This window comes from Dromiciops gliroides, chromosome 1, assembly GCF_019393635.1.
Source record: "Dromiciops gliroides isolate mDroGli1 chromosome 1, mDroGli1.pri, whole genome shotgun sequence".
NCBI lineage: Eukaryota > Metazoa > Chordata > Mammalia > Microbiotheria > Microbiotheriidae > Dromiciops > Dromiciops gliroides.
This window is the reverse complement of record NC_057861.1, coordinates 719851322-719874296: the sequence shown is the minus strand read 5'-3', so window position 1 is coordinate 719874296 and position 22975 is coordinate 719851322. Positions and strand designations below refer to the sequence as shown.

At 35.5% G+C, this 22975-nt stretch overlaps 1 pseudogene; it reads left to right on the top strand.

The window, feature by feature from the left end:
- Positions 1 to 21921, top strand: part of LOC122753870 — a 39719-nt pseudogene extending 17798 nt beyond the window's left edge.
- The last annotated feature ends 1054 nt before the right edge of the window (positions 21922 to 22975 follow it).

Here is a 22975-nt window from a genome sequence, read left to right as displayed (position 1 = left end):
CTTAAATAAGATATTGGCAAGGAGATTACAACAAGTGATCACCAGGATAATACACTCTGACCAGGTGGGATTTATACCAGGAATTCAGGGCTGGTTTAACATTAGGAAAACTATTAACATAATCAACCACATCAATAAGTCAATAAGAAAACTAACTAAAATCATGATTACCTCAATAGATGCAAAGAAAGCTTTTGACAAAATACAGCACCCATTCCTAATAAAAACACTAGAGATCTTAGGAATAGGTGGAGGTTTCCTTAAAATAATAAACAGTATCTACCTTAAACTAAGAGTGTTATTTAAAGAACACAATGCATCAACTAACCCAAATATATTTCCCCCACCACCAAAAATTCAAATTGCATGAAAAATGGAAAGTAATTTAAATAGTTGATAGAATGAGGAATCAAAAGTATCAGATAAGAATGGTTAACTTAATCAAATAATCTAAAAGTGAATCCAGATACAATTCCTTTGGATTAAAATGCCATGGGGACATGACAGGAGATATATAGCTAATAATAATTCATGTAAAAAAACTTTGAGGTTTTCATGGAATACAAACTCAATGCAAATCAATAATGTGACATAGAAGTGAAAAATAAGTCATGTAAACTAATGATGAATTAATAAAAATACCTCCAAAATAATAGAGGTAATAATGCTTGAGTCAGATCACTTTAGGGATGATGTTTTCAATTGTGAGTGTCATATTTTCTAAAAATTGACATGCCTGAGTATATTCAAGAATAAGTGATCAGGGCACTAGTAAGATCCCAAACAATGACATATTAAGATCAATCAAAATATATAAGGATGTTCTTACATCTGGTAAATAAAAGACATAATTGTGTTCCAGTATTAAAATTACTGTCATACTGAAGACAGATAAGACTTTATTTCTGCTTACCTCCAAACAGCAATACTTGGAGCAAGGCACAGTAACTATAGAGAGAGATTTCAGCTTAATTTGGTAGAGAAATTTCTAACAAATAGCCAAAATGTTTCACTGGGTGTTTAAGTCAGCTAGCCACTTACTGAAGATACAGAAGAAATTTATTTTCAGGTTTTGAAAGGTTTGAGATAACCTCTGAGGTTTTTTTTTGCCAATTCTTAAGTTCCGTGATTCTATTTTTATGAGGTTTTAAATCCCTCCTCCTCTGATCCCCTGACTTCTAGACATTGTGCCAAATTCAATGTAGCCTCTTAGGATGGGGCTTTGAGAACTAGAAGAAATCACAGAGGACATCCAGTCCAACCCATCATTTTATTGTAGAGAAAAATGAATCCTCAGCAGGTAAAGTAACTTGCCTAAAGTCATACAAGTACCAAGTGGAAAGGGCAGAAATTGAAGGCAATGTCAGCACTCTTCCCAATGCACAATGCTGACCAAATATCTAACTCTATAAACAAGACAGACCATGAGTGTAGATAATGTAGGCCAAGGAAGTCATCCTTTGCCTCCAGAAGCCTTACTTCTCTTTGCTTATGTGATTATAATAAAGATTTTCTGGTTTCAGAATGTTGTAGTGTATTTTGAAAACCATCCCTAGATTAAGTTGAGAAAGTGAGCATTTAAATTTCAGGGTGTAAGTAGAGCATGTATTTCCTCATTATTATTACCAAGCTTTTCCTTGGCTCTGACAGAGAGGACATTTTATTAAAAAGAAGCCAGGTACTTTATTTATTGTTGGTTTCTCTTCATGGTTCACAGCTTGTAATGATTTGAGGCAACAAAGTATCTATTACAAGGACATATGCAGAGAGCACATATGTAACTATGGAAGATATATTCTAGTCAAGCAGTCGTCTTTTTCTTTCTGGCTCATAATTGATGCATTCTCTCCAAAGAGGGTTTTGCAGTGGTTTGAATGAAGATCATGATATAAAATAAATTATGAGATATATTCCTTAGTGTCTCACTCATAAATTATTCTTTGTAAGAATGCTCCTTTGTATTCATAGGTAGTATTAAAATTCTTCAACTGTATATTACTCTCAAATCTCAGGATATTTTAATTAAGGAGTTTCCTTTAAGATATGAACAAAAATGATCTCTGGCCATTTCTTTCATTTTTTTTTCAATCCTATTATTCCTTCTACCCTCTTCTACACTGTTTGATTGCAACTCTATAAACATCACAAACATAGTGGAGGGTGAGACAGGAGAGGAAAAACTGAAGAGGAAAAACTGACATATCAGATTTTTCATCAACTCAAAAAATGAAATTAAAGACCTCTCAATACATTAGATGTAACAGTATTTTTAATTGGATGATATTATTAAAGTTGGAAGTTCCATTAGATATTATCCAGACCAACCTGCTCTTTGGACCATCCTTGTTATTTTGTAGGACACTGCCATCTCCTAATTAGCCAGGTTCAAAACCTAGGTGTCATACCTGACTCTTCTCTCTCTCTCTCTAATCCTCCCATATCCAATCTGTTGCCAAGTCCTATCAGTTTTACCTCTGTCAGATTTGTTTTAATGGATGCCTCCTTCCCTGTTCTGATACAGACAAGCAACCTGGTGCAAGACTTCGTCACTTCACAATATGACTACTGTAATTGTTGGTTGATCACCCTGCCTAAAACCTGTTCCCACTCCATCATCCACTTGGCTATCAAATTATTATTCCTAAAGTTTAGATCAGACCATGACACCCCTATTCAGTAAATTAGAGTAGTCCACTGTCAGCTAAATACTTATATTTTAAAACTCTTTAACATCCAAAACCTTTCACAACTTGCCCTTCTCCTACTTTCCCAGGATTCCTGTTCTTTATTTCCCCCTCACATTCTCTTTAATGCTCTGCCATTGGTCTGCTGGCTATTCCTCAAACAAAACTCTGTCTCCCAACTCCAGACATTTTTATTTTTATTGGCCTTTCTCTATGCCTAGACTACTCTCTGGCTTCATTTTGACCTTCTGGAATCTTAGCTTTCCTTCAAGTGTCATAAAAAATCCCACTTTCTATGAGATGCCTTTCCTGTTCCCCCTAATGTTAGTGTTTTCTCTCTATTGTTTATCTCCAATTTATGCTGTTTATATCACATTTGTTTATACTTGTTCACATGTTATCTCCCCTGTTAAATTATTACCTCTCTGTATCCCCAATGCTTAGCACAGTTGCTGGCATGTAATAGATGCCTAATAAATATTATTGCCTGATGAAGTGTCAGGGTTAGGATTTCAGGCCCAATCTGACCTCATATCTGTTACTACTTCAACCATCCTATAGTGCCTCCATGATATAGGGGAAAGGTCATTCCTAGCTAGATTTTTTTTTCTTTCCCTGAAATAAGTTATGTTTTGCTAAAAGCAAACAAACCAAAATCAAAAACACATACTAAAGTATTCATTACTGCAACAGTCTGGGTTCAAATTAAATAATTGGGGTGGGTGAAGTCTATATGGCAGAGGAAAGGCTGTGACCTTCCAGTGCTCCCAACAAATCCATCTACATACCACCAAAAACAATGCCATAAGACAACTCCTAGAGCAGCATAACCCACAAAAGTACAGAGTGAGAATATTCTCCAGCCAAATATGGCTTAATTAGACAACTGGAATAATCTGCTGTTCAGGATGAAAGAGGAGCTCAACATAGACTGCTGATCCAGCCCCAGGCAGGCCAGGCCTCCAGAGCCTTGGAATCTTCAGCAGCTACTTCTGATACTTGGCTAATGGGCCGGTGAGGGGGTCCAGCTGTTGGCCAGAATGGGAATAGCTGAGGTCTCGACTAGAGCTAAGGTTAAGAACCCAAATTCTGAACCAGAAAGCAGACTAAAGCCACAGTGGCCCAGTGCGGGAGTGTCTCAGGCATGCCAAGCTTCTAAACATAGAGAATGAGATTTCAATCAGACATCTTCTTCCCAGGTTAAAGAGAAAGCAGACCATGGTTACTTACAGGTCAGGCAGGCTGAGAACAAGCCTAATCATAACCTCTTTTTGCCTTTTTAAAAAAATTATGTGTGAAAATGCAGTCATCACTGTAAGAGTGTTATATGTAATATCCATGGATTTCTTTGTGGAGTAAATTTGGCCAGTGGGCATTCCAAAGTTCTTACTGCTCCCTAATATAAGACTGTCCAACAGAATTGTTCCCAGGTCTTCCATATTTTCTCCATATGCTGGCAGTTTAAGATGTGATCTTTTCTGTGGTCACTTCCTTCTCTTGGTTCTCCATCTCCTCTCTAGAGAATTAACAGCCAAGCCCAGTTACAGGAATTATCTCTCTTTTAGTTTAGGGTCATTACAATTTATATCAGGTTCTTAGGGTAACCTTTCCTGCTTTTTATAGAGTTGATAATAGATACCAAATTATTAATATAATTATCATAACTCAGTCATCCATTCAGGAAAATTTCTTTCATCCCAGGAAGTTTATCTCTAACCTAAATTCAATTTTACATATTTCCAGCTAAGCAATATATTCTATATAAATAAGGTAAAATTGCTATAGTCAATGCTTACATAAAATCAGTAAAGAGAATCAAGCAGAGTACCAGCTACTAGACAGATGTAGTGAGGGGCATATTAAAGTCAGGGAATAGCTTTTCAAACTTTCCTAACTCCTAGAAGAGGTGGGTAAAACAAGTAGTTTTAGTGTGAAGCTTCTTTTATGAGATGTCTATAAGGACCCAAAGAACCATCTCAATATCCTACTGGTAGGTCACAGATCAGCCCTCCTTTCTATTATTCTTTTAACCTACTGCTGGCACTATTCTCCCAAATCTTTACAGCTGAGCTTATTAAATCCCTCACTGCTTCAGCTTCTTAGATATTGGAGTCCCTGCTCCTTTCTCTCAGTCTGCTCTCTTGCATATTGTATATCTCTCCCTTAAAACTCCCAAGCATACTCAAATATGCCTTGTAGCTCAAAGAACAAAAGGGGATTAATTATTCTCTGGGCTAAGTGAATGTTTATTCCTCTGCACAACAAATACCAATATGCCAGCAAATTCCCAAACCCCTATTACATATCCATACGCACATGTTTCATTGGGCAGCTAATTCAGAAGGAGACTCAATGCACAGCTACATCTGTCCTATCAATACTGGGGAAAATCAACAATAAGATGATCAAAGCTTGCAGAGTCAGAGAGATCCTTACAAATATTCAACTTCAAGCCCTGCATTTATTTTCATTCTTTCATTTATCCATCCATCCATCCATTCATTTAACCATCCATGTGCCCAACATGTGTCTAGTTCTTAAATGATACAAAACCAAACCAAAACAAAAAAAAAAAGAGCACTTTCTCCCAGGAAGTTGACATTAATAGATATAGTACTGGAAGGCACTCCTGTGCCATCTTTTTCCAAATCCTTCATGTGGTAAAGAAAGAAAATGCCAGGAGCTGAAAGGTTAAGTGACTTGTCCATAGTCAGATAGATAGTTAAATGGATGGATGGATGGATGAATGGATGGATAGATGGATAGATAGATAGAAAGATAGATAGATAGGTAGATAGGTAGATAGAAAAATTTTTGGAGTTGGGATTTGAATAATGTGTTCCAAAAGTTATCTTTTCTCTTTAATTTATAAGAAAATAATGAAATATAAAATTATTGAAAGTAAATACATAATAATTTCCAAGGGGTAGAACTTTATAAGAGGCAATATTTGAGCTAAAAAAAAAAAGCTGGGCATTCTATACTGCAAATAAAAGGAGAGAGTAAATTCTTTCATAATAAAAATGATAAATTTAGAACTAGAAAGGATTTAAAGGTCATTGAAATCCATTGCCTCATCATACATATGAAGGAATGGAATCTTATTAAGGTAACTTGACTTGTCTACAATCATATTGCTACTGTGTTGTTTAAAAATCTAAATGTGGGTTCTAATCTGTCCCCCCCCCCAGTTTTGGGGGAAAACTGGCTAAAATCACTCATATATTCACCAAGAGTTTAGGCTTTTAAGGGTTTATTAAAAGATATAAGATAGTGAAGAGAGAGAAAGATTGAAAACAGATTCCTTATAGCATGGAAATCCTAGCTTTCCTAACAGCTTAATTGAAGTCCTCCCACCAAGCTGATGTCTCAAAACCAAAAGAGCTAGCTCCACCAGGCTCTGCTTCCTACTTCCTCTCCTCCTCCCTGAAATGGGAGGTTATTCAAGTTGATTGGTCAAGAGTGGTCTCCTGTTGATGTCTCAGTCCTTAGCCTCTGAGAACACACACTCCTCAGGGTTTGCCATGTGTGATCTCAACTTCTAAGAACAATACCCTACTCAGAGTTGGCCAGGTGTGGTCCCAATTTAATCATCACAAGTAGGTACTTAGTCTTTCAGTCTCACCCAATCAAACATCAGGTGGGGGCTCCTGGGCATCTGCCAAGTTCCATTGTTTTATCACACTGTTAAATGTCTAATATAGGATTTGAACCCATCTTCCAATGTCCCAAACCAATACTTTTTCCACTACAAGATTCTGGCTCTATAAACATCCCAAGCCCTAAACCTCTGTTCTTGATTGAAATTTTATTCTCTGACCTTAATTTTCAGATTAGTAGAAATACCATGATGTCAATCCAGTCTTGCTTATAGTTTATAATTATTATTTGACTAACTCATACCCTACCTCATCAGTTCAAATAGGTTTCACCTTTCTTCTTCCAAGGGCCTTTCTAGCCACTACCACAGGTAGGCCCAGTCACTGCATTAGAAAAGACCTATTATATCTTTTCAAGTATAGACAATAAAATGCTCTCAAGAGAAAAAAAAATAATAGTAAGAATGTTTACTCATGTAACATGGTGGTTCAAGAAGTAAAGAAAAGAGGAGATTGTGACCTACACTATTTTTAACTGTGAGGCTAAAACATTTGAAGAACTATACATTTTCTGAATAAATTAACATTTTGGGGTGAAGTCAAGATGTTGGAATTGTAACAGGCACTCAAATGAACTCTCGCAAATTCTCCTCCAAACAATTTTAAAATAACACTTCAAATCAAATTATGGAGAAGCAGAACAAGAACAAAAAATTTGAGTGTGTGAAAAAATAATTATTAGTAATGAATTTCCTGGGGGCATCAAAAGATCAGTTTGTCCTTCTCCCCCTCTTCCCACATAGAGTCCAAGGAAACAAGAGAAATGGAGATTGATTGTTTTGTGTAGTTCAATGACTAATGGGATTAAACCACACCCAAATACTGGACTTTGCCTTTGCCCTTCAGTGAGAGTTTATTTGCATATTCTTCCCTTATGACATTGGTAGAGTTCATTATAATTTGGACTAACCTCAGGACATGTCAACCAATGGAATTGAATGATAATAAGCAATTGCTCAATGTATAATTTACCTTCCTCTATCAACCATGCAAGGATTGCACTCTTGGCCCTCTCTTTACACACTCTCTTGGCCCTGAACACTGTGTCTTGGTGTGTGCTCTTCCATTCAGGACAATGTAGGTATGAAGGCATGAGACCATGAGAATTTCAGGAGATGTGGTCAATTCTATACTGACATATAATATTAATTAATAATAAATGCTTACTAGTAAAATAGGTATTATAGTAATTAATTTATAAATAGCAATAAATTAATTTATAAAATACACTATCAGTGAATAATTAAAGAAAAACACACTTGAAACAATTTTCTAGCCTAAGATAACTTAGGAGGTCAGCAAGAAAGGTCTATCCAACCAGAGTGGTTGGTGTCCCAAATTGCATTGGAAGCATTAGGCCTTGGGGACATCTGTATAAGCAGCAAAACAGCTTTGGTAGCTCTTAGCCCAAAGATCAGAAACTGATCATAAAAAGATGAGAAGAGATACTTTGCTGATGCTGGGTTCAGGACCCTGTTGCCTTGCCCATTAGTAAATCCAGATCCTAGTTTTAGGGGGAAGAAGTGAATTAAAACAGGGGAACAGGGACCCTTGACTCAATTACAAGGCATAAAGGAGTAGTAGCTACTGTGGCTACAGAAGAACAGGGACCTGGTAAGAGTTACAGGACCAAAAGAAATTCTAGTACTTGAAACTATAGGGGAAGAAAGTCACTTCCTCTGTAAAGATCAGAGCACAGGCCAGGAGAGCAGTGACCCCACCTTTTCTTAGATCATACCATCTTAGAAGCCTCCAAAACATAAAGGTGTGCAAAATTAGTTCTTGAAAACAGCGATTGTTAAGAACCTACAGCTTGGAACATTGTTCCTTCTATAAAGAATAAAACACAACTTTAACATTAAATTAAAAGTCAAGAAATAGGCTGAAAATGGGTAAAAGACAGGAAAAATAATTTACCTAAAAGAAGTTACTATGGTGACAGGGAAGACCACAAACCCAGAAGACAATACTGTCAATAAAAACATCAAAGAAAAAAATGTAAATTCGACACAATTCCAATAAGAATTCCTGGAGACACTCAAAAAGGATTTTAAAACTCAAATAAGATACATGGAGAATTTTTTTTTTTATGAGAGAGATGCAAGATAATGATGAAGAGACATTCTACAGCCTGGTGAAAAAGGCACAAAAATACACTGAAGAGAACTCCTTTAAAAACAGGATTGATAAAATAAGAAAAGGGGAAGAAATCTTCACTGAAAAAAATAATTCCTTACATGTTAGAATTAAACTAGTGGAAGCTAATGAGTCTAAGAGTCATTGAAACAAATCAAAAGTGAAAAAGTGGAGGAAAATGTGAAATATTTCATTGGAAAAATTAACTGACCTGGAAAATATATTGAGAAGAGATCACTTAAATATTATTGGACTACCTGAAAGACATGATCAAAGAGGAGCAAAGACATCATATTTCAAGGCAATTATCAAAGAAAACTGCCTCAAATCCTAGAACTAGCATGTAAATTAGAAATTGAAAGAATCCACTGATCACTTCCTGAGAGAGATTACAAAATAGAAACTCCCAGGAATATTATAGCGAAATTCCATAGTCTCCAGGTCAAGGAAAAAATATTGCAAGCAGCCAAAAAGAAATAATATAAATATTGGGGAGCCACAGTAAGAATCACACAAGATTTGGCAACTTCCATATTAAATCATCAGAGGGCTTGGAATATAATATTCTAGAAGGCAAAGGTGTTGGATAACAACCAAGAATAACCCAGAAAAACTGAGTATAAACCTTCAAATTAAAAAATGGTATTTAATGAAATAGAGTAATTTCAGGCATTCTAATGAAATACAGAAATTTCAGGCATTCTTGAGGAAAAGACCAGAGCTGAATAGAAAATTTGACTTTCAGATATAAGGCTTAAGAGAAGGATAAGAAGGTATAATGAGGGGCAACTAGGTGGTACAGTGGATAGAGCACTGGCCTTGGATTCAGGAAGACCTGAGTTCAAATCCAGCCTCAGACCCTTGACACTAACTAGCTCAGTGACCCTGTGAAAGTCACTTAACCCCAATTGTCTCAGGCACCAAAAAAGGTATAATGAAAGAAAAATCATAAGGGATTCAATAAGGTTAAATGTTTTATATTCATATATGGGAGGATGATAATTGTAATTCCTAATGTATATCATTATTAGGGCAGTTAGAAGGAGTATAGACAGAAAGAAGGGGTGTGAATTGAATAAGAGCAGATAGAATCAAATGAAGGGGTGAGAAAGAAGGATGAAAGGAGAGAAGGGGGAAGGGAGAAGATAAATGAGAAAAAATTTCTCATATAAATCATGCACAAAAGGAATACCTTTTACAGTCGATAGGGAAGATATGACTGGAAAAAATGCTTGAATCCTACTCTCATCAGAATTAGATCAAAAAGTAAGTGACATAAGCACTTAGTTCAATATGGAAAGCTTTCTTACCGTATAGGAAAGTAGGAATCAAAGGGGATAAAAAAGGGGTAGGAGGTATAGAAAGAAGGTCAGATAAATGGAAGAAGTGGTCAGAAGCAAAACAGACTTTTGATGGGGCAAAAGGGTAAAAAGAAAGAGAGGAAGGATAAAGAAGGAAAAATGTGTGGAGGGAAATTCACAGTAATCTGTGATGAAATAATGGGATTTAGCAGATACTCAAAGACCCACCTGGAGAATATTCTAGACTGATTGAATCAAGTGAGAGTGATTGACTGCTGATTAGCCTACTTAAAATTAACTGGATTGTAATCACACCTGGCTAGCCCTTAAGAAGGTGTTGTTCTCAGAAGCTCAACTGTGAACTCAATGATGCCAACCAATCAGCTTGAAGCAGTGTGTAAGGACCACCTCTGTTCCAGACCTATAAAAAGCTTCTCCAATCAGCTTGCTGGGGAGTTTGTGATTGAAGCAGGCTTGTGGAGGAGAACTTGAGGAAGAACCCAACCAGGCTGGAACTCTAGGCTAGATAGACCTTTTCTTAACTTTCTGAACTCCATGTTCATACTTGTATGCTTTAATAAATGTTTAATGCCCAGAGACTGGTGCTGAAGCTTCTAATTTAAGGCGATCACACAATATAGATTTTAAACATCACAAATCATGTATATATGATTCAAATGAACTCACCTGTAAAATGGAAGCAAACATCAGAATGGATTATAAAACAGAATCCAGCAATATTTTGTTTAAAGAAATATATGTGAAACAGAGAAACATGAGTAAAATAAGGGACTGGAGCAGAATCTATTTTTGTTCAGTTGACAATAGTTAAAAAAAGCTGGAGTATGAATCATGATCTTGGACAAAGCAAAAGAAAAAATATATCTCATTAAAAAAAGAAAAGGCAGGAAATTACATCTTGCTAAAAGATTCTTATAGACAATAGGCAGCTAGGTGGCTGAAAAGACAGCAGGACAAGGCTGGAATAGGGAAGAAAAGTTCAAAACCAATCTCAGATACTTAGTAGTTTTGTGACCTTGGGCAAAGAAGTTAAGCCATTTGCCTTAATCCCATGGAAAAGGACATGACAAATCACTGAAGTATCTTTGCCAAGAAAACCTCTTGGAAAGCATTATTATACTATAGTCCATGAGATCACAAGGAGTCATATAGTATTGAATATATGATCACCACCACCACAGAGAATGAAGTAATATCAACATTAACATATATACACCAAATGTCATGGCATGAAAATTCTTAAAATAAATGTTAAATGAGTTACAGGAAGAAATAGACATGAAAACTAAAATAGTGGGAGAAATCGAATTTCTACTCAGAACTAGGTAAATCTAACTGTAGAATATGCCACATATTAGGGCATAAAATCTGCCAAAAAAACACAGAAATCTTAAATGTATCCTTTTCAGATCATAACACACTAAAATATTAAATTAAAGCTTGTGGAAACATTAAAAAACATTTGGAAATTAAATAATGTTATTGTAAAGAACAAGTGGGTGATAATGGACATCCCTGTTTCACCCCTGATCTTACTGGGAAGGCCTCTAACTTATCTCCATTACATATAATGCTTGCTGATGGTTTTAGGTAAATACTGTTTATTATTTTAAGGAAAGCTCCACCTATTCCTAAGCTCTCTAGTGTTTTTATTAGGAATGGGTGCTGTATTTTGTCAAAAGCTTTCTCTGCATCTATTGAGGTAATCATATGATTTTGGCTAGTTTGCTTATTGATGTGGTTGATTATGTTAATAGTTTTCCTAATGTTGAACCAGCCCTGTGTTCCTGGTAGAAATCCCACCTGGTCATAATGTATTATCCTGGTGATCACTTGCTGTAATCTTCTTGCTAATATGTTATGTAAGATTTTAACATCAATATTCATTAGGGAAATTGGTCTATAATTCTCTTTCTCTGTTTTGGCTCTGCCTGGTTTTGGTATCACCACCATATATTGTGTCATAAAACAAATTTGGTAGAACTCCTTCTTCAGCTATTTTTCCAAATAATTTGTATAATATTGGAATTAATTTTTCTTTAAATGTTTGGTAGAATTTACCTGTAAACCCATTTGGCCCTGGGGATTTTTTCTTAGGTAGTTCATTAATGTTATTGTACTAGAAATGTTAGCATTAGCAATCAGAGAAGAAAAAGGAATTAAAGGAATTCTAATAGGCAAGGAGGAAACAAAACTATCACTTTTTGCAGATGATATGATGGTATACTTAAAGAATCCTAAAATTACTTGAAATAATAAACAACTTTAGCAAAGTAGCGGGTTATAAAATAAATCCAAATAAATCATCAGCATTTCTATACATGACCAACAAAGTCCAGCAGCAAGAGATAGAAAGAGAAATTTCATTTAAAGTAACGGTAGATAATATAAAATACTTGGGCGTCTACTTGCCAAGACAAACCCAGTAACTCTATGAACACAATTACAAACACTTTTCACACAAATCAAATCAGATCTAAATAATTGGAAAGATATCAATTGCTCATGGATAGGAAGAGCTAATATAGTAAAAATGAAAATACTACCTAAATTAATTTACTTATTCAGTGTCATACCAATCAGACTACCTAAAAATGATTTTATAGAACTAGAAAAAATAATAACAAAATTCATCTGGAAAAACAAAAATTCAAGAATATCCAGGGAAATAATAGAAAAAAATGCACAGGAGTGTGGGTTAGCTCTACCAAACCTGGAGCTTTACTATAAAGTAACAGTCATCAAAACTATGTGGTACTGGCTAAGAAATAGAGTGGAGGATCAATGGAATAGGCTAGGCACAGGACACACAGTAGTAAATGACATTAGTAATGTAGTGTTTGATAAACCCAAAGACTCCAGCTTCTGGGATAGGAACTCAGCCTTTGACAAAAACTGCTGGGAAAACTGGAAGATAGTATGGCAGAAATTAGGCATAGACCAACATCTTAAACCTTATGCTAAAATAAGGTCAAAATGGGTACATGATTTAGAAATAAGTGGTGATACCATAGGTAAATTAGGAGAAGAAGGAATAGTCTACCTTTCAGTTCTTGGGAAAGGAGAACAGTTTATGACCAAAGAAGAGATAGAGAACATTATGAAATGCAAAAGGAATGATTTTGATTACATTAAATTAAAAAGGTTTTGTACAGACAGAAGCAATGCATCCAAAATTAGAATGGATCCCAAAAGCTGGGAAACAATTTTTGTGGCCAATACTTCTGATGAAGGTCTCATTTCTAAAATATATAGGGAACTAAATCAAATTTATAAGAATTCAAGTCATTGCCCAATTGAGAAATGGTCAAAGGATATGAATAGGCAGTTTTCTGATGAAGAAACGAAAGTTATCTATTCCCATATGAAAAAATGCTCTAAATCTCTAATGATTAGAGAAATGCAAATTAAAACAACTCTGAGGTACCACCTGACACCTATCAGATTGGCTAAAATGACAAAAACAGAAAATAATAAATGTTGGAGAAGCTGTGGAAAAATTGGAACACTAATGCATTGTTGGTGGAGCTGTGAACTGATCCAACCATTCTGGAGAGCAATTTGTAATTATGCCCAAAGGGCTATAAAGCTGTGCATATCCTTTGACCCAGCAATACCACTTTTGGGTCTTTTTCCAAAAGAGATCATAAAAAGGGGGAAAGGACCTACATGTACAAAAATATTTATAGCTGCTCTTTTTGTGGTGGCAAGGAATTGGAAATTGAGGTGTTGCCCATCAATTGGGCAATGGCTGAACAAGTTGTGGTATATGAATGTAATGGAATTCTATTGTTCTGTAAGAAAAGATGAGCAGTAGGAGTTCAGAGAAACCTGGGAGGACTTGCATGAAATAATGATGAGTGAGATAAGCAGAACCAGAAGAACACTGCACACAGTATCATCAGCATTGTGTGTTGATCTACTGTGATGGACTAGATTCTTCTCAATGATGCAATGGTACAGGAGAGTTCTGGGGGACTCATGATGGAAGGGGATCTCCAAATCGAGAAAAAAACAAAACTGTGGAGTATAGATACTGATTGAACCATAGTATTTCTTTTGTTTCTGGTCCTATTGTTTGTCTATTTTGAGGTTTTTCCTCATTGCTCTGATTCTTCTCTTATAACATGACTAATACAGAAATATGTTTAATGTATATATATATATATATATATATATATATATATATATATATATATATGATTGCCTGCTTTCTAGGGGAGGGGGGAGGGAGGGAGAAAAATCTGAAATTGGAAAGCTTGTATAAACAAATGTTGAGAACTATCTTTATATGTAACTGGAAAAAAAGTAAAATACTTTTATTAGGAAAAAAAGAATGAGTGGGTCAAAAAAAATAATAGGAACCATAATTTCATTAAAAATGTCAATAATGAGACAACATCCCAATCAGAATACAGTGAAAGCAGTACTTAATATATATCTCTAGATGCTTTCATCAACAAAATGGTGAAAAAAGTAGGTCAATTAATTGGACCTGCAGCTAAAAAAGATAGAAAAAGAAAAAATTAAATATCCCCATTTAAACACCAACTGAAAATCCTGAAAAAATCAAATGAAATATTAATAAAAATTGAGAATAATAAACGTTGACTTTTTAAATAAAACTGGGAATTATTACCATGAAAAAATACATAAGTTATTGGTTAATGTGATTTTTAAAATAGAGAGAAGAAACCCCCCCCAAAAAATTAAATATCCCCATTTAAACACCAACCTAAAATCCTGAAAAAATCAAATGAAATATTAATAAAAATTGAAAATAAGAAAAAAGCATTGACTTATTAAATAAAACTGGGAATTATTTCCATGAAAAAATAAATAAAATAAATAAGTTATTGGTTAATTTGATTTTTAAAATAAAGAGAAGAAACCCAAATTATTAGCATAAAAATGAAAATGGTTAATTCACCACCAATGAAGATAAAATTAAAGCAATTATTAGAAGTTATTTTACCAAATTATATACTAATAAACATATCAATTTGACATAAATGAATATTTACAAAAATATAAATTGCCCTGATCAACATACGAGGGAATATAATATTTAAATAATCAATTTTAGAAAAAGAAATTGAGTAAGCCATAAATAAGCACTCTAAGAAAAAAATATACCCAGGACCAAATGGATTCACAAATAAATTCTACCAAATTTTTAAAGAACAATTCATTTTAAAACTATTTGGAAAAATAAGCAAAGAAAGAATCGTTCCAAATTCTTTTGATGACACAAATATGGTGCTTAGACCTAAACCAGGAAGAGCAAAATCAGAGAGAGGAAACTATAGACCAATTTTCCTAATAAATATTGATACAATAAATAAATAAATGACAAATGAACAAATAAAGGAATAAACAAATAAAAATGAATAAATGAAATATTAGCTAGGAGATTGCAGCAATATATGGTTTTGTTTTGTTTTGGTTTTTTGGTGGGGTAATGAGGGTTAAGTGACTTGCCCAGGGTCACACAGCTAGTAAGTGTCAAGTGTCTGAGGCCGGATTTGAACTCAGATCCTCCTGAATCCAGGGCCAGTGCTCTATCCACTGTGCCACCTAGCTGTCACTCTAAAGCATTTAAACTGAAAAATGCTATCCACCTCCAGTGAAAGAATTGACAGATTCCAAATGCAGATGGAAGCATACATTTTTTTTTCTTTTTGCTGGGCAATGAGGGTCAAGTGACTTGCCCAGGGTCACACAGCTAGTAAGTGTCAAGTGTCTGAGGCCAGATTTGAACTCACATCTTCCTGAATCCAGACCTAGTGCTTTATCCACTGCACCACCTAGCTGCCCCAAAGCATATTTTTAAATATTATTTTTATTCTATTTTTGTTTTGATTTACATTTTCTTTTGCAACATGGCTAAAATGGAAATATTTTTCATGACTAAATATGTATAATCAATATCAAATTGCTAGCCTTCTTATTGAGGTTAGATGGAAGGTATTGAAGGAGAGATTTTGAAAATCATTTTTTTAAAGGAAGGTTAAAAAACTAAACGTAATTGAGAAAAATAATTTTGATAAATACATTGAGTCCACTTAATGTTCTGGGATTATATGAAGGTAATATCTATGACAGAAGTGCCTACTTTGTTGGTTCTAAAAGTGTGTGTGTGTGTGTGTGTGTGTGTGTGTGTGTGTGTGTGTGTGCTATAATCATGGAATTGACTTGAATACAGGAATGGAAACTTAGTTCCATCTAGCCCACCCCCTCATCTTGAGGAAAATTAGGCTAACAATTTAAATAAGCACATTATTAGTCCTTTAAAATTATACACAATAAATAAAAATGGTTTTGTAACTACTTGCAGCAACTAAAATGTGAATGCCATTAACCATGGTTTTAATATCTATAAAAAATGGTAGGCAGGAGATTGTGATTTGATTTTCCTCTCTCCCCTTACCCTCAGTATATAAAAGAAAACAAATCTAAAAACAATAAACATAGTAACCCCTACTATATATTTCAATGTATAATTATTGTAGGGGTTGAAGGACAGTATAGAGAAGAATGGAATTTACAATCCCATTTAAAGGTAAAAAAAAAAAGTCAGGAACAAAGGCCTTTTTATATAGAGACAGCTACCATATTTAAATTGGTGATTCTTAAAGTGATTTCTTCATTCAAAATTCTTTTGTTGATATAAAGGGAAAAACAATGTATAGATGTGCTTTCTCTGAACCACAAAATGTTAATATAAGGCTCAATTGTCTAGAAAGTCACTAAAGTCACAAGATCCTCGGTGCTCTACATACTTAACACAGTCTTTCTGAAAGTTTTCAGGGCCAAATAGAGATAATGATGTATAATTCTACCTAGAATGCTTGAGGCCATATTCTGCCTTGTGTCCCTATACAGAACAAATGAAATATGCAGTCTTTAGCTGCCAACAACTGCCTTAAAACCTTTGACGTTTTGAAAACAGAAAAAATGATTTTTTCCCCCTTGAGAATGAACAAAATTTCATATTTTGTGGAACAAGCTAACATAACCAATGCATGTCACAATGGCGACTTAATTTCTGGATCCAAGGTAAATGTCCATATTCTTCTAAACAAATATTCTATATTTCATTTATATTTACCTTAGAAGATTTATGCTTCCATGAATTGCAGATTCTTTATCGCTCATTAAGGAGATAAGATAGATATAAGCCAGACGTCCTTAAACTATTATCTAGTATACAGGACTTGCTTTGAAGTTAAGTATTTAATGTGTTTAGACTGTTTTTTGACTAGCCATAGGGACATTAGGACACAAACATGTAGCTGGCTATACACTACTTTCATCTTGAGCATTCCATTCTTTAACACTGAAATTTTCTTGGCATATGGTAATTATAGCTTACATTTTATAATGTTTTGTGTTGATAAGGCACGTTACATATTAATCAATCAATAAATGAGGGTTTTCTAAATGTTTGATATATGTACTAGGCACTGAGCTTAGGGGCTGGGGTTAGAAATGTTTTTGTTTGTTTTTATGGGAAAAATAGAGTTAGGGGGGTTGGGACAGAGTTTGGGGTTCTTAGGAATTCCTCTTTAAAGAATTATACCCAGGGGTAGCTAGGTAGCGCAGTGGATAAAGCACTGGCCTTGGATTCTGGAGTACCTGAGTTCAAATCTGGCCTCAGACACTTGAAACTTCCCAGCTGTGTGACCCTGAGCAAGTCACTTAACCCCCATTGCCCCCCAAAAAAAAAAAAAAAAAAAAAAAAAAAAAAGAATTATACCCTCTTGCACACAAATCCAGTAGAATAAAATAATAGTTCATTCAGGGGCTGGGGAAAGGAAACCAAGAGAGAAATCTTTAGAGTTCTTCTCATGGGGAGAAGGCATAGATAGCACAGAGGCATGGCTCTGAGATACTTATCTCCTTGATCAGGAAACAGGAAGATACTTTTATAGAGGACTGATGGGGGTGATCATCTGACTGTGGAAAGTTCCCTTATTGGGGAGGACCATCCCCCACTGGTGGTGGATGGGGTAGTTGGATGAGGGATGACTGAGGGTCTCTCAAGCCATCTCTCTCCTCCTCCCACCACAAAGGCAGCAGCCACACCTTATCTCCCCAGTGGTAGGGAAGACTGGAATGAAGCGTGGTGGTTCTGGAACTAACCCAGTCCTAATATCTGGTGCCACTTATCTCTTTAGGTGTGTCTGTCCTTTGGTTTAGTTTCTCAAGGAGAAGGGGTTTTTTTGATGTACCCCAGAGAACTTCTGGGTTGCTAGGCCCATAACAGAAATATGGGAATAAAGGCATTTTGGCTTGCCCTAAAGTCTATCTGGGATAATTGGGGCAGCTAAATGGCACAGTAGATAGAGCATAGGTCCTAGAGTCAAGAGGAACTGAGTTCAAATCCAGCCTCAGGCATTTGACACTAGTAGCTATATGATCTTGGGTAAGCCACTTAACCTTATTGCCTTGAACATCCAGGTCCATCTCCAGTCACCCTGATGGATATCTTGCCACTGGATTCAGATGACTGTGGAAAAGGGAGTGTGGTTGGTGATGTTGCACAGCCCTGCCTCACTAAAATCCAATTCATTGCACCTCATAACATCACCTTCTAATGCCATGGTCCTCTTTGAGAAAAAAATGACTAACAACAACATCAAGAACAATCTGGGGTTGTTATGTTTATACATTTAGTCAAGGGCAAAACAAATACTATATGATTTGGAGCAGGAATAAAAGAGGAATTTGTTCATCCAAAGATAGATTTTTGGGGGGCTGCTTATTTAATTTGAAAATCTCATGGCTCACCTTGTTTGGGAGTCATATGTATCTTTTAGATGTGTTACAATATAATGGTTTGTGGAATTATCTGTGTTAATGTCATGTATTATAATAAAGAAACCAAAGTTTTTTAGTAGGATGGCTGGCCAATTTAGATCACAGTTTCTGCCTGTAACCTAATATAGGAGTTGGTGACTTGGTGAATCAAGAATATTGAGAGAGAGAGAGAGAGAGAGAGAGAGAGAGAGAGAAGAAGAAGAAGAAGAAGAAGAAGAAGAAGGAGGAGGAGGAGGAGGAGGAGGAGGAGGAAGGGAAGAAAGAAAGAAAAAGAAAAGAAGGAAGGAAGGAAGGAAGAAAAATTTATTTTGTCTAGGAAGGAACCACTTGCCCACAGTTGGTGATCCAATGTAGAGAAGATTGGTTGGTCCATAGGGAATCAGGCCCTGGAGAACTGGATTGACATCCAATGGAACTATGTAATCAGTGGAACATGCTGTGTCTCCATTCCTTTTCCCTATCATTAAAGATTCATAGACTTAGATCTGGGTAGGATCTTAGATGTCAGCTATTCCAACTTCCTTCCTCATAAGACTTTTCTTTTGTGATAAAATAATGGGATTTGGCAGATACCCAGGAGTCCCACCTGAGGATTCACTTGGAATTGATTTAATTGGGTGAGAAACTACTTAAGGGTGATTGGATGGAGACAACACCTGGCTGGCCCTGAGTGACATGTTGTTCTCAGAGGCTATGGACTACTGACATCAGCAGGAGACCACTCTCAACAAATTAGACTGAAGGACCTCCCCTTTTGGGGAGGGAGACAGGAACTAGGAAGCAGAGGTTATCTTGCTAGATTTTTTTTTTCATGAGGAATAGGCATGTGGCAGCAGACAGGAGAAAAAGGAGGGTCCCTCTTTTCATCTAGGACTTTGGCTTGGTGGGAGACAGAGAAAATGTGGACAGAGAAAAAGAGAGGAAAGTAGATAGACTTTTCTGGTGTTATGGTATCCTATGTGTTGTCTTTACTCTTTAATAAATCCTTAAAAGTCTAAACTCTTGCTGAATTTGTTGGTAAATCTTAGCTAGTTTCTCCCCCACATTGAGGGCAGGTTAGGACCCACATTAGATTTCAAACATCGCAACTTGTATTCACTGCATTTATACCTGTATATACTACTATGTGTACATGTAATTTCATATCTATCTATACATCAGTATTTATAGAGAGATCTTTATGGACATATATATATATATATTGATTTAGATATTCATGTAGATAGATCTCTGGATATCTAGATCTAGATCTCTATAAAAATATATAAATAAATATATAAAGAGATATCCTTTAGGACAGAGGCTTTTATTTCTTTTTTTTTTATATCCTTTGTAACTGGTATATTGCAGGTATGTAATACATGCATCTTGATCCTTGTTTGATTTCTACATTAGTCTCTGAATTGTAGCATTATGTAGTTTTAGAGTATCACCTCCAAGGATCATCATGATTAAAGTTTCACATTCTAAATGATGTCCATCTCTAGATAGCTAGCTATAAAATGCATATGTATATGTTTGTGTATATATATATATATATATATATATATATATATATGTATATATATATATATGTATATATAGAGAGATAGAGAGAGGGAGAGAGAGAGGTCTAAAACCTAGTATAGAAGTAGAAAGTTGATAGATAGATGATAGATAAATACATAAATAGATAGATTATATATTATATATACTATTATTTATAATTTTGTATAGGACAAGATATATATCTATATTTATATCATATATAATATATAATACAGTTATTGATATATAGATATATATCCTTTCCTATATTTGGTTTTAGACCTGAAGAACTTGATTACATATTAAGCAAGCAAGGCATTAGTCAGACTGAAATGATTCTTACCAGTTTTCTCCAGGATTCAGATTTGGATCTTGTCTTGTCTAACAAAGTGTGCCTAAATAAACCTTCCCTTGGGCTGACTACTCAGCTGTAATTATAAGGATCTTACCTCTCCATCTGTTATTCTTCTCCCTGCCAGGAAGACTTCTTCGTATTGACACCTCATGCAACTCACTCATTGCTAATAGCAATCACATCAATACACTTTGTTGGAAATTTCTAAATGTTTTAGGAAAAATAAATAGCTTAGCATATTACATCCAGGAGAATGAATGGAGACAGTATAAGTAAGTTATGCTCAAATGGAATAATATGGCATTTGAATATGATTGATGTTTATCAGCTTCAGTTTCTTCTTTTCTCAGCAGTCCAAATTGAATTTGCAATGTCACTCATCAATGAGAATCCTTTTATATCAAACCATAAGATTAGAGTGGGATTTTATAATAGAGTAATAAAATGTTTAGAAAAGAACCTCTTGTGGGAAAGGGATCTGCTCTCAACCATGAAAGTCTACGGTGATACCTGCCCCCTCTGAACCCTCATGATTGAATTATCCAACATTGATATTCCAGGAAAGTTCTAGTGCCTTAATAATTATACCTGCTTCATGAAGTGTGGCCCCCAGCATCAAAGGAGGCCCAGGATGGACATTCATCAGTAAAAAAACAAGGGCTAAGATTGGGGTTAATGCCTATGGGATGATGTATGAGGCCTGTGACCCCACAGCAGCCACTTCATGGCACTCAAGATTGTGACATGCTAGAAGTCTTTGAGCATTCCAGTGTTGTCCTTCTGATGGATGTCTTTTCAACTGCTGAACTGACCAAGAGACCAAGTAACTATGGGATTGGAGCATGTGGATGAGGAATTAAGGATGTTTCTGGACAAGGCCCATTAACCAGGGCTGCCCTTTGAGTGCATTAAAGACCTAATTAGAAGGTTTTAAAGAAACATAGTCTTTCTTCATGCCAACTGCATAGTCCACCATGAACTAAAGGCAGAAAAGATACTTGAAATCAGTAGTGGACAGTGTGGCTGGCTTACTTTGGCTTGGATCTTCAGCTGCAGATGGCACTCACACCTGTGGTAGTCAGTCTTTGTTACTAGTCCCCTGAAGTTCTCCTCAAGACAACACATGCAATACCTGTAGACATGTGGGGTGTTGGCTGCATCTTCAAAGATGTTCCATAGGAAGTATGTCTTCTGTGAAAACTCTGAAGCTGACCAGTTGAACAAAACCTTTGAACTGATTGGGCTCTTGGCAGAATATGATGGTTCCTTGAAGTTCCCATCCTTTACTGAAGGGACATATAGCACAGCTGTTACTGGAAATCCTGACATTCAAATCCTGCAAACAAGCCTCCACCTTCTAAGTTCTGCAACACACATACAGACAGCTGGTGAAGGGAATCCATATTGATCAATGAAGGGACTGTGTGCAGAACCAATAGAGATGAAAAAACAGCTATCATTTCCCTTCCCTACAGAAATAAGAATCACTTTGGCTAGTGATAGCATCACAAGGCAGGAGGGAGAACATGATACTACATATACATCCCACTTTTACCAAATCATTAAACATTTTGCACAGAATATTTTACTGCCTTAATGACATTCCTCTAACACCAATGCCCTTTGTGAGACACATCCCTGTGTTTCATTCTAACCGTTGCCCCTAGATTTTTTGAGAGGGGATGAAAAGGGAATTTATGCAGGTAAAAAAACCATGAAGCTGGTCTGATATGAGAGAGAGAGAGAGAAAGAGAGAGAGAGAGAGAGAGAAGAGAAGGAAGGAAGGAAGGAAGGAAGGAAGGAAGGAAGGGAGGAAGGAAGGAAGGAAGGAAGGAAGAAAAGGATGCATTTGTCAAAGTAAGGGAAAATTATTAAGATAGTACTATATTTTAGTGTATGAGAAATCATTAACCAAGAGCAAAGATAATAGCTAGACATGTATACTGCACTAATAGTCATAATATTAAGAACAAGGTCCTTAGGTCAGATAGACTGCCAATGGACGATTTAAGGGCAAGAGTACTAGAATGTTAGAAGACATCAAGCTGTTTCTATCCCACTAGATAAATGACCTTAACTGATCAGAGCCCAGATTCATCAAAGTTTTAAGGAGGCTTATATATAATCATTTCCTTTTTAAATTCGCAGAAAGATATAGTGATTAATAAAAAATATTAGTCAGAGGTTTGACAGAGTTTACTATTTTCTTTCATCAACAGACCAGTTCGATTGTTGTCTTTTCATATACATGACTGATTGTTGAAGTGAATTCAATTTAATCAATTTTTCATTAAAGAATTATAGGGAGATAGCCTCCTTTTTTTTTAATCATAAAAGTATTTATTTTCCAGTTCCATGTCAAGATTGCTTTCAGCATTTGTTTTTATATGATTTTAGGTTTCAAAATTTTCTCCCTCCCTCTCCACCCTCCTCAACACATAAAGCAATCTGATATAGGTTATTTATGCA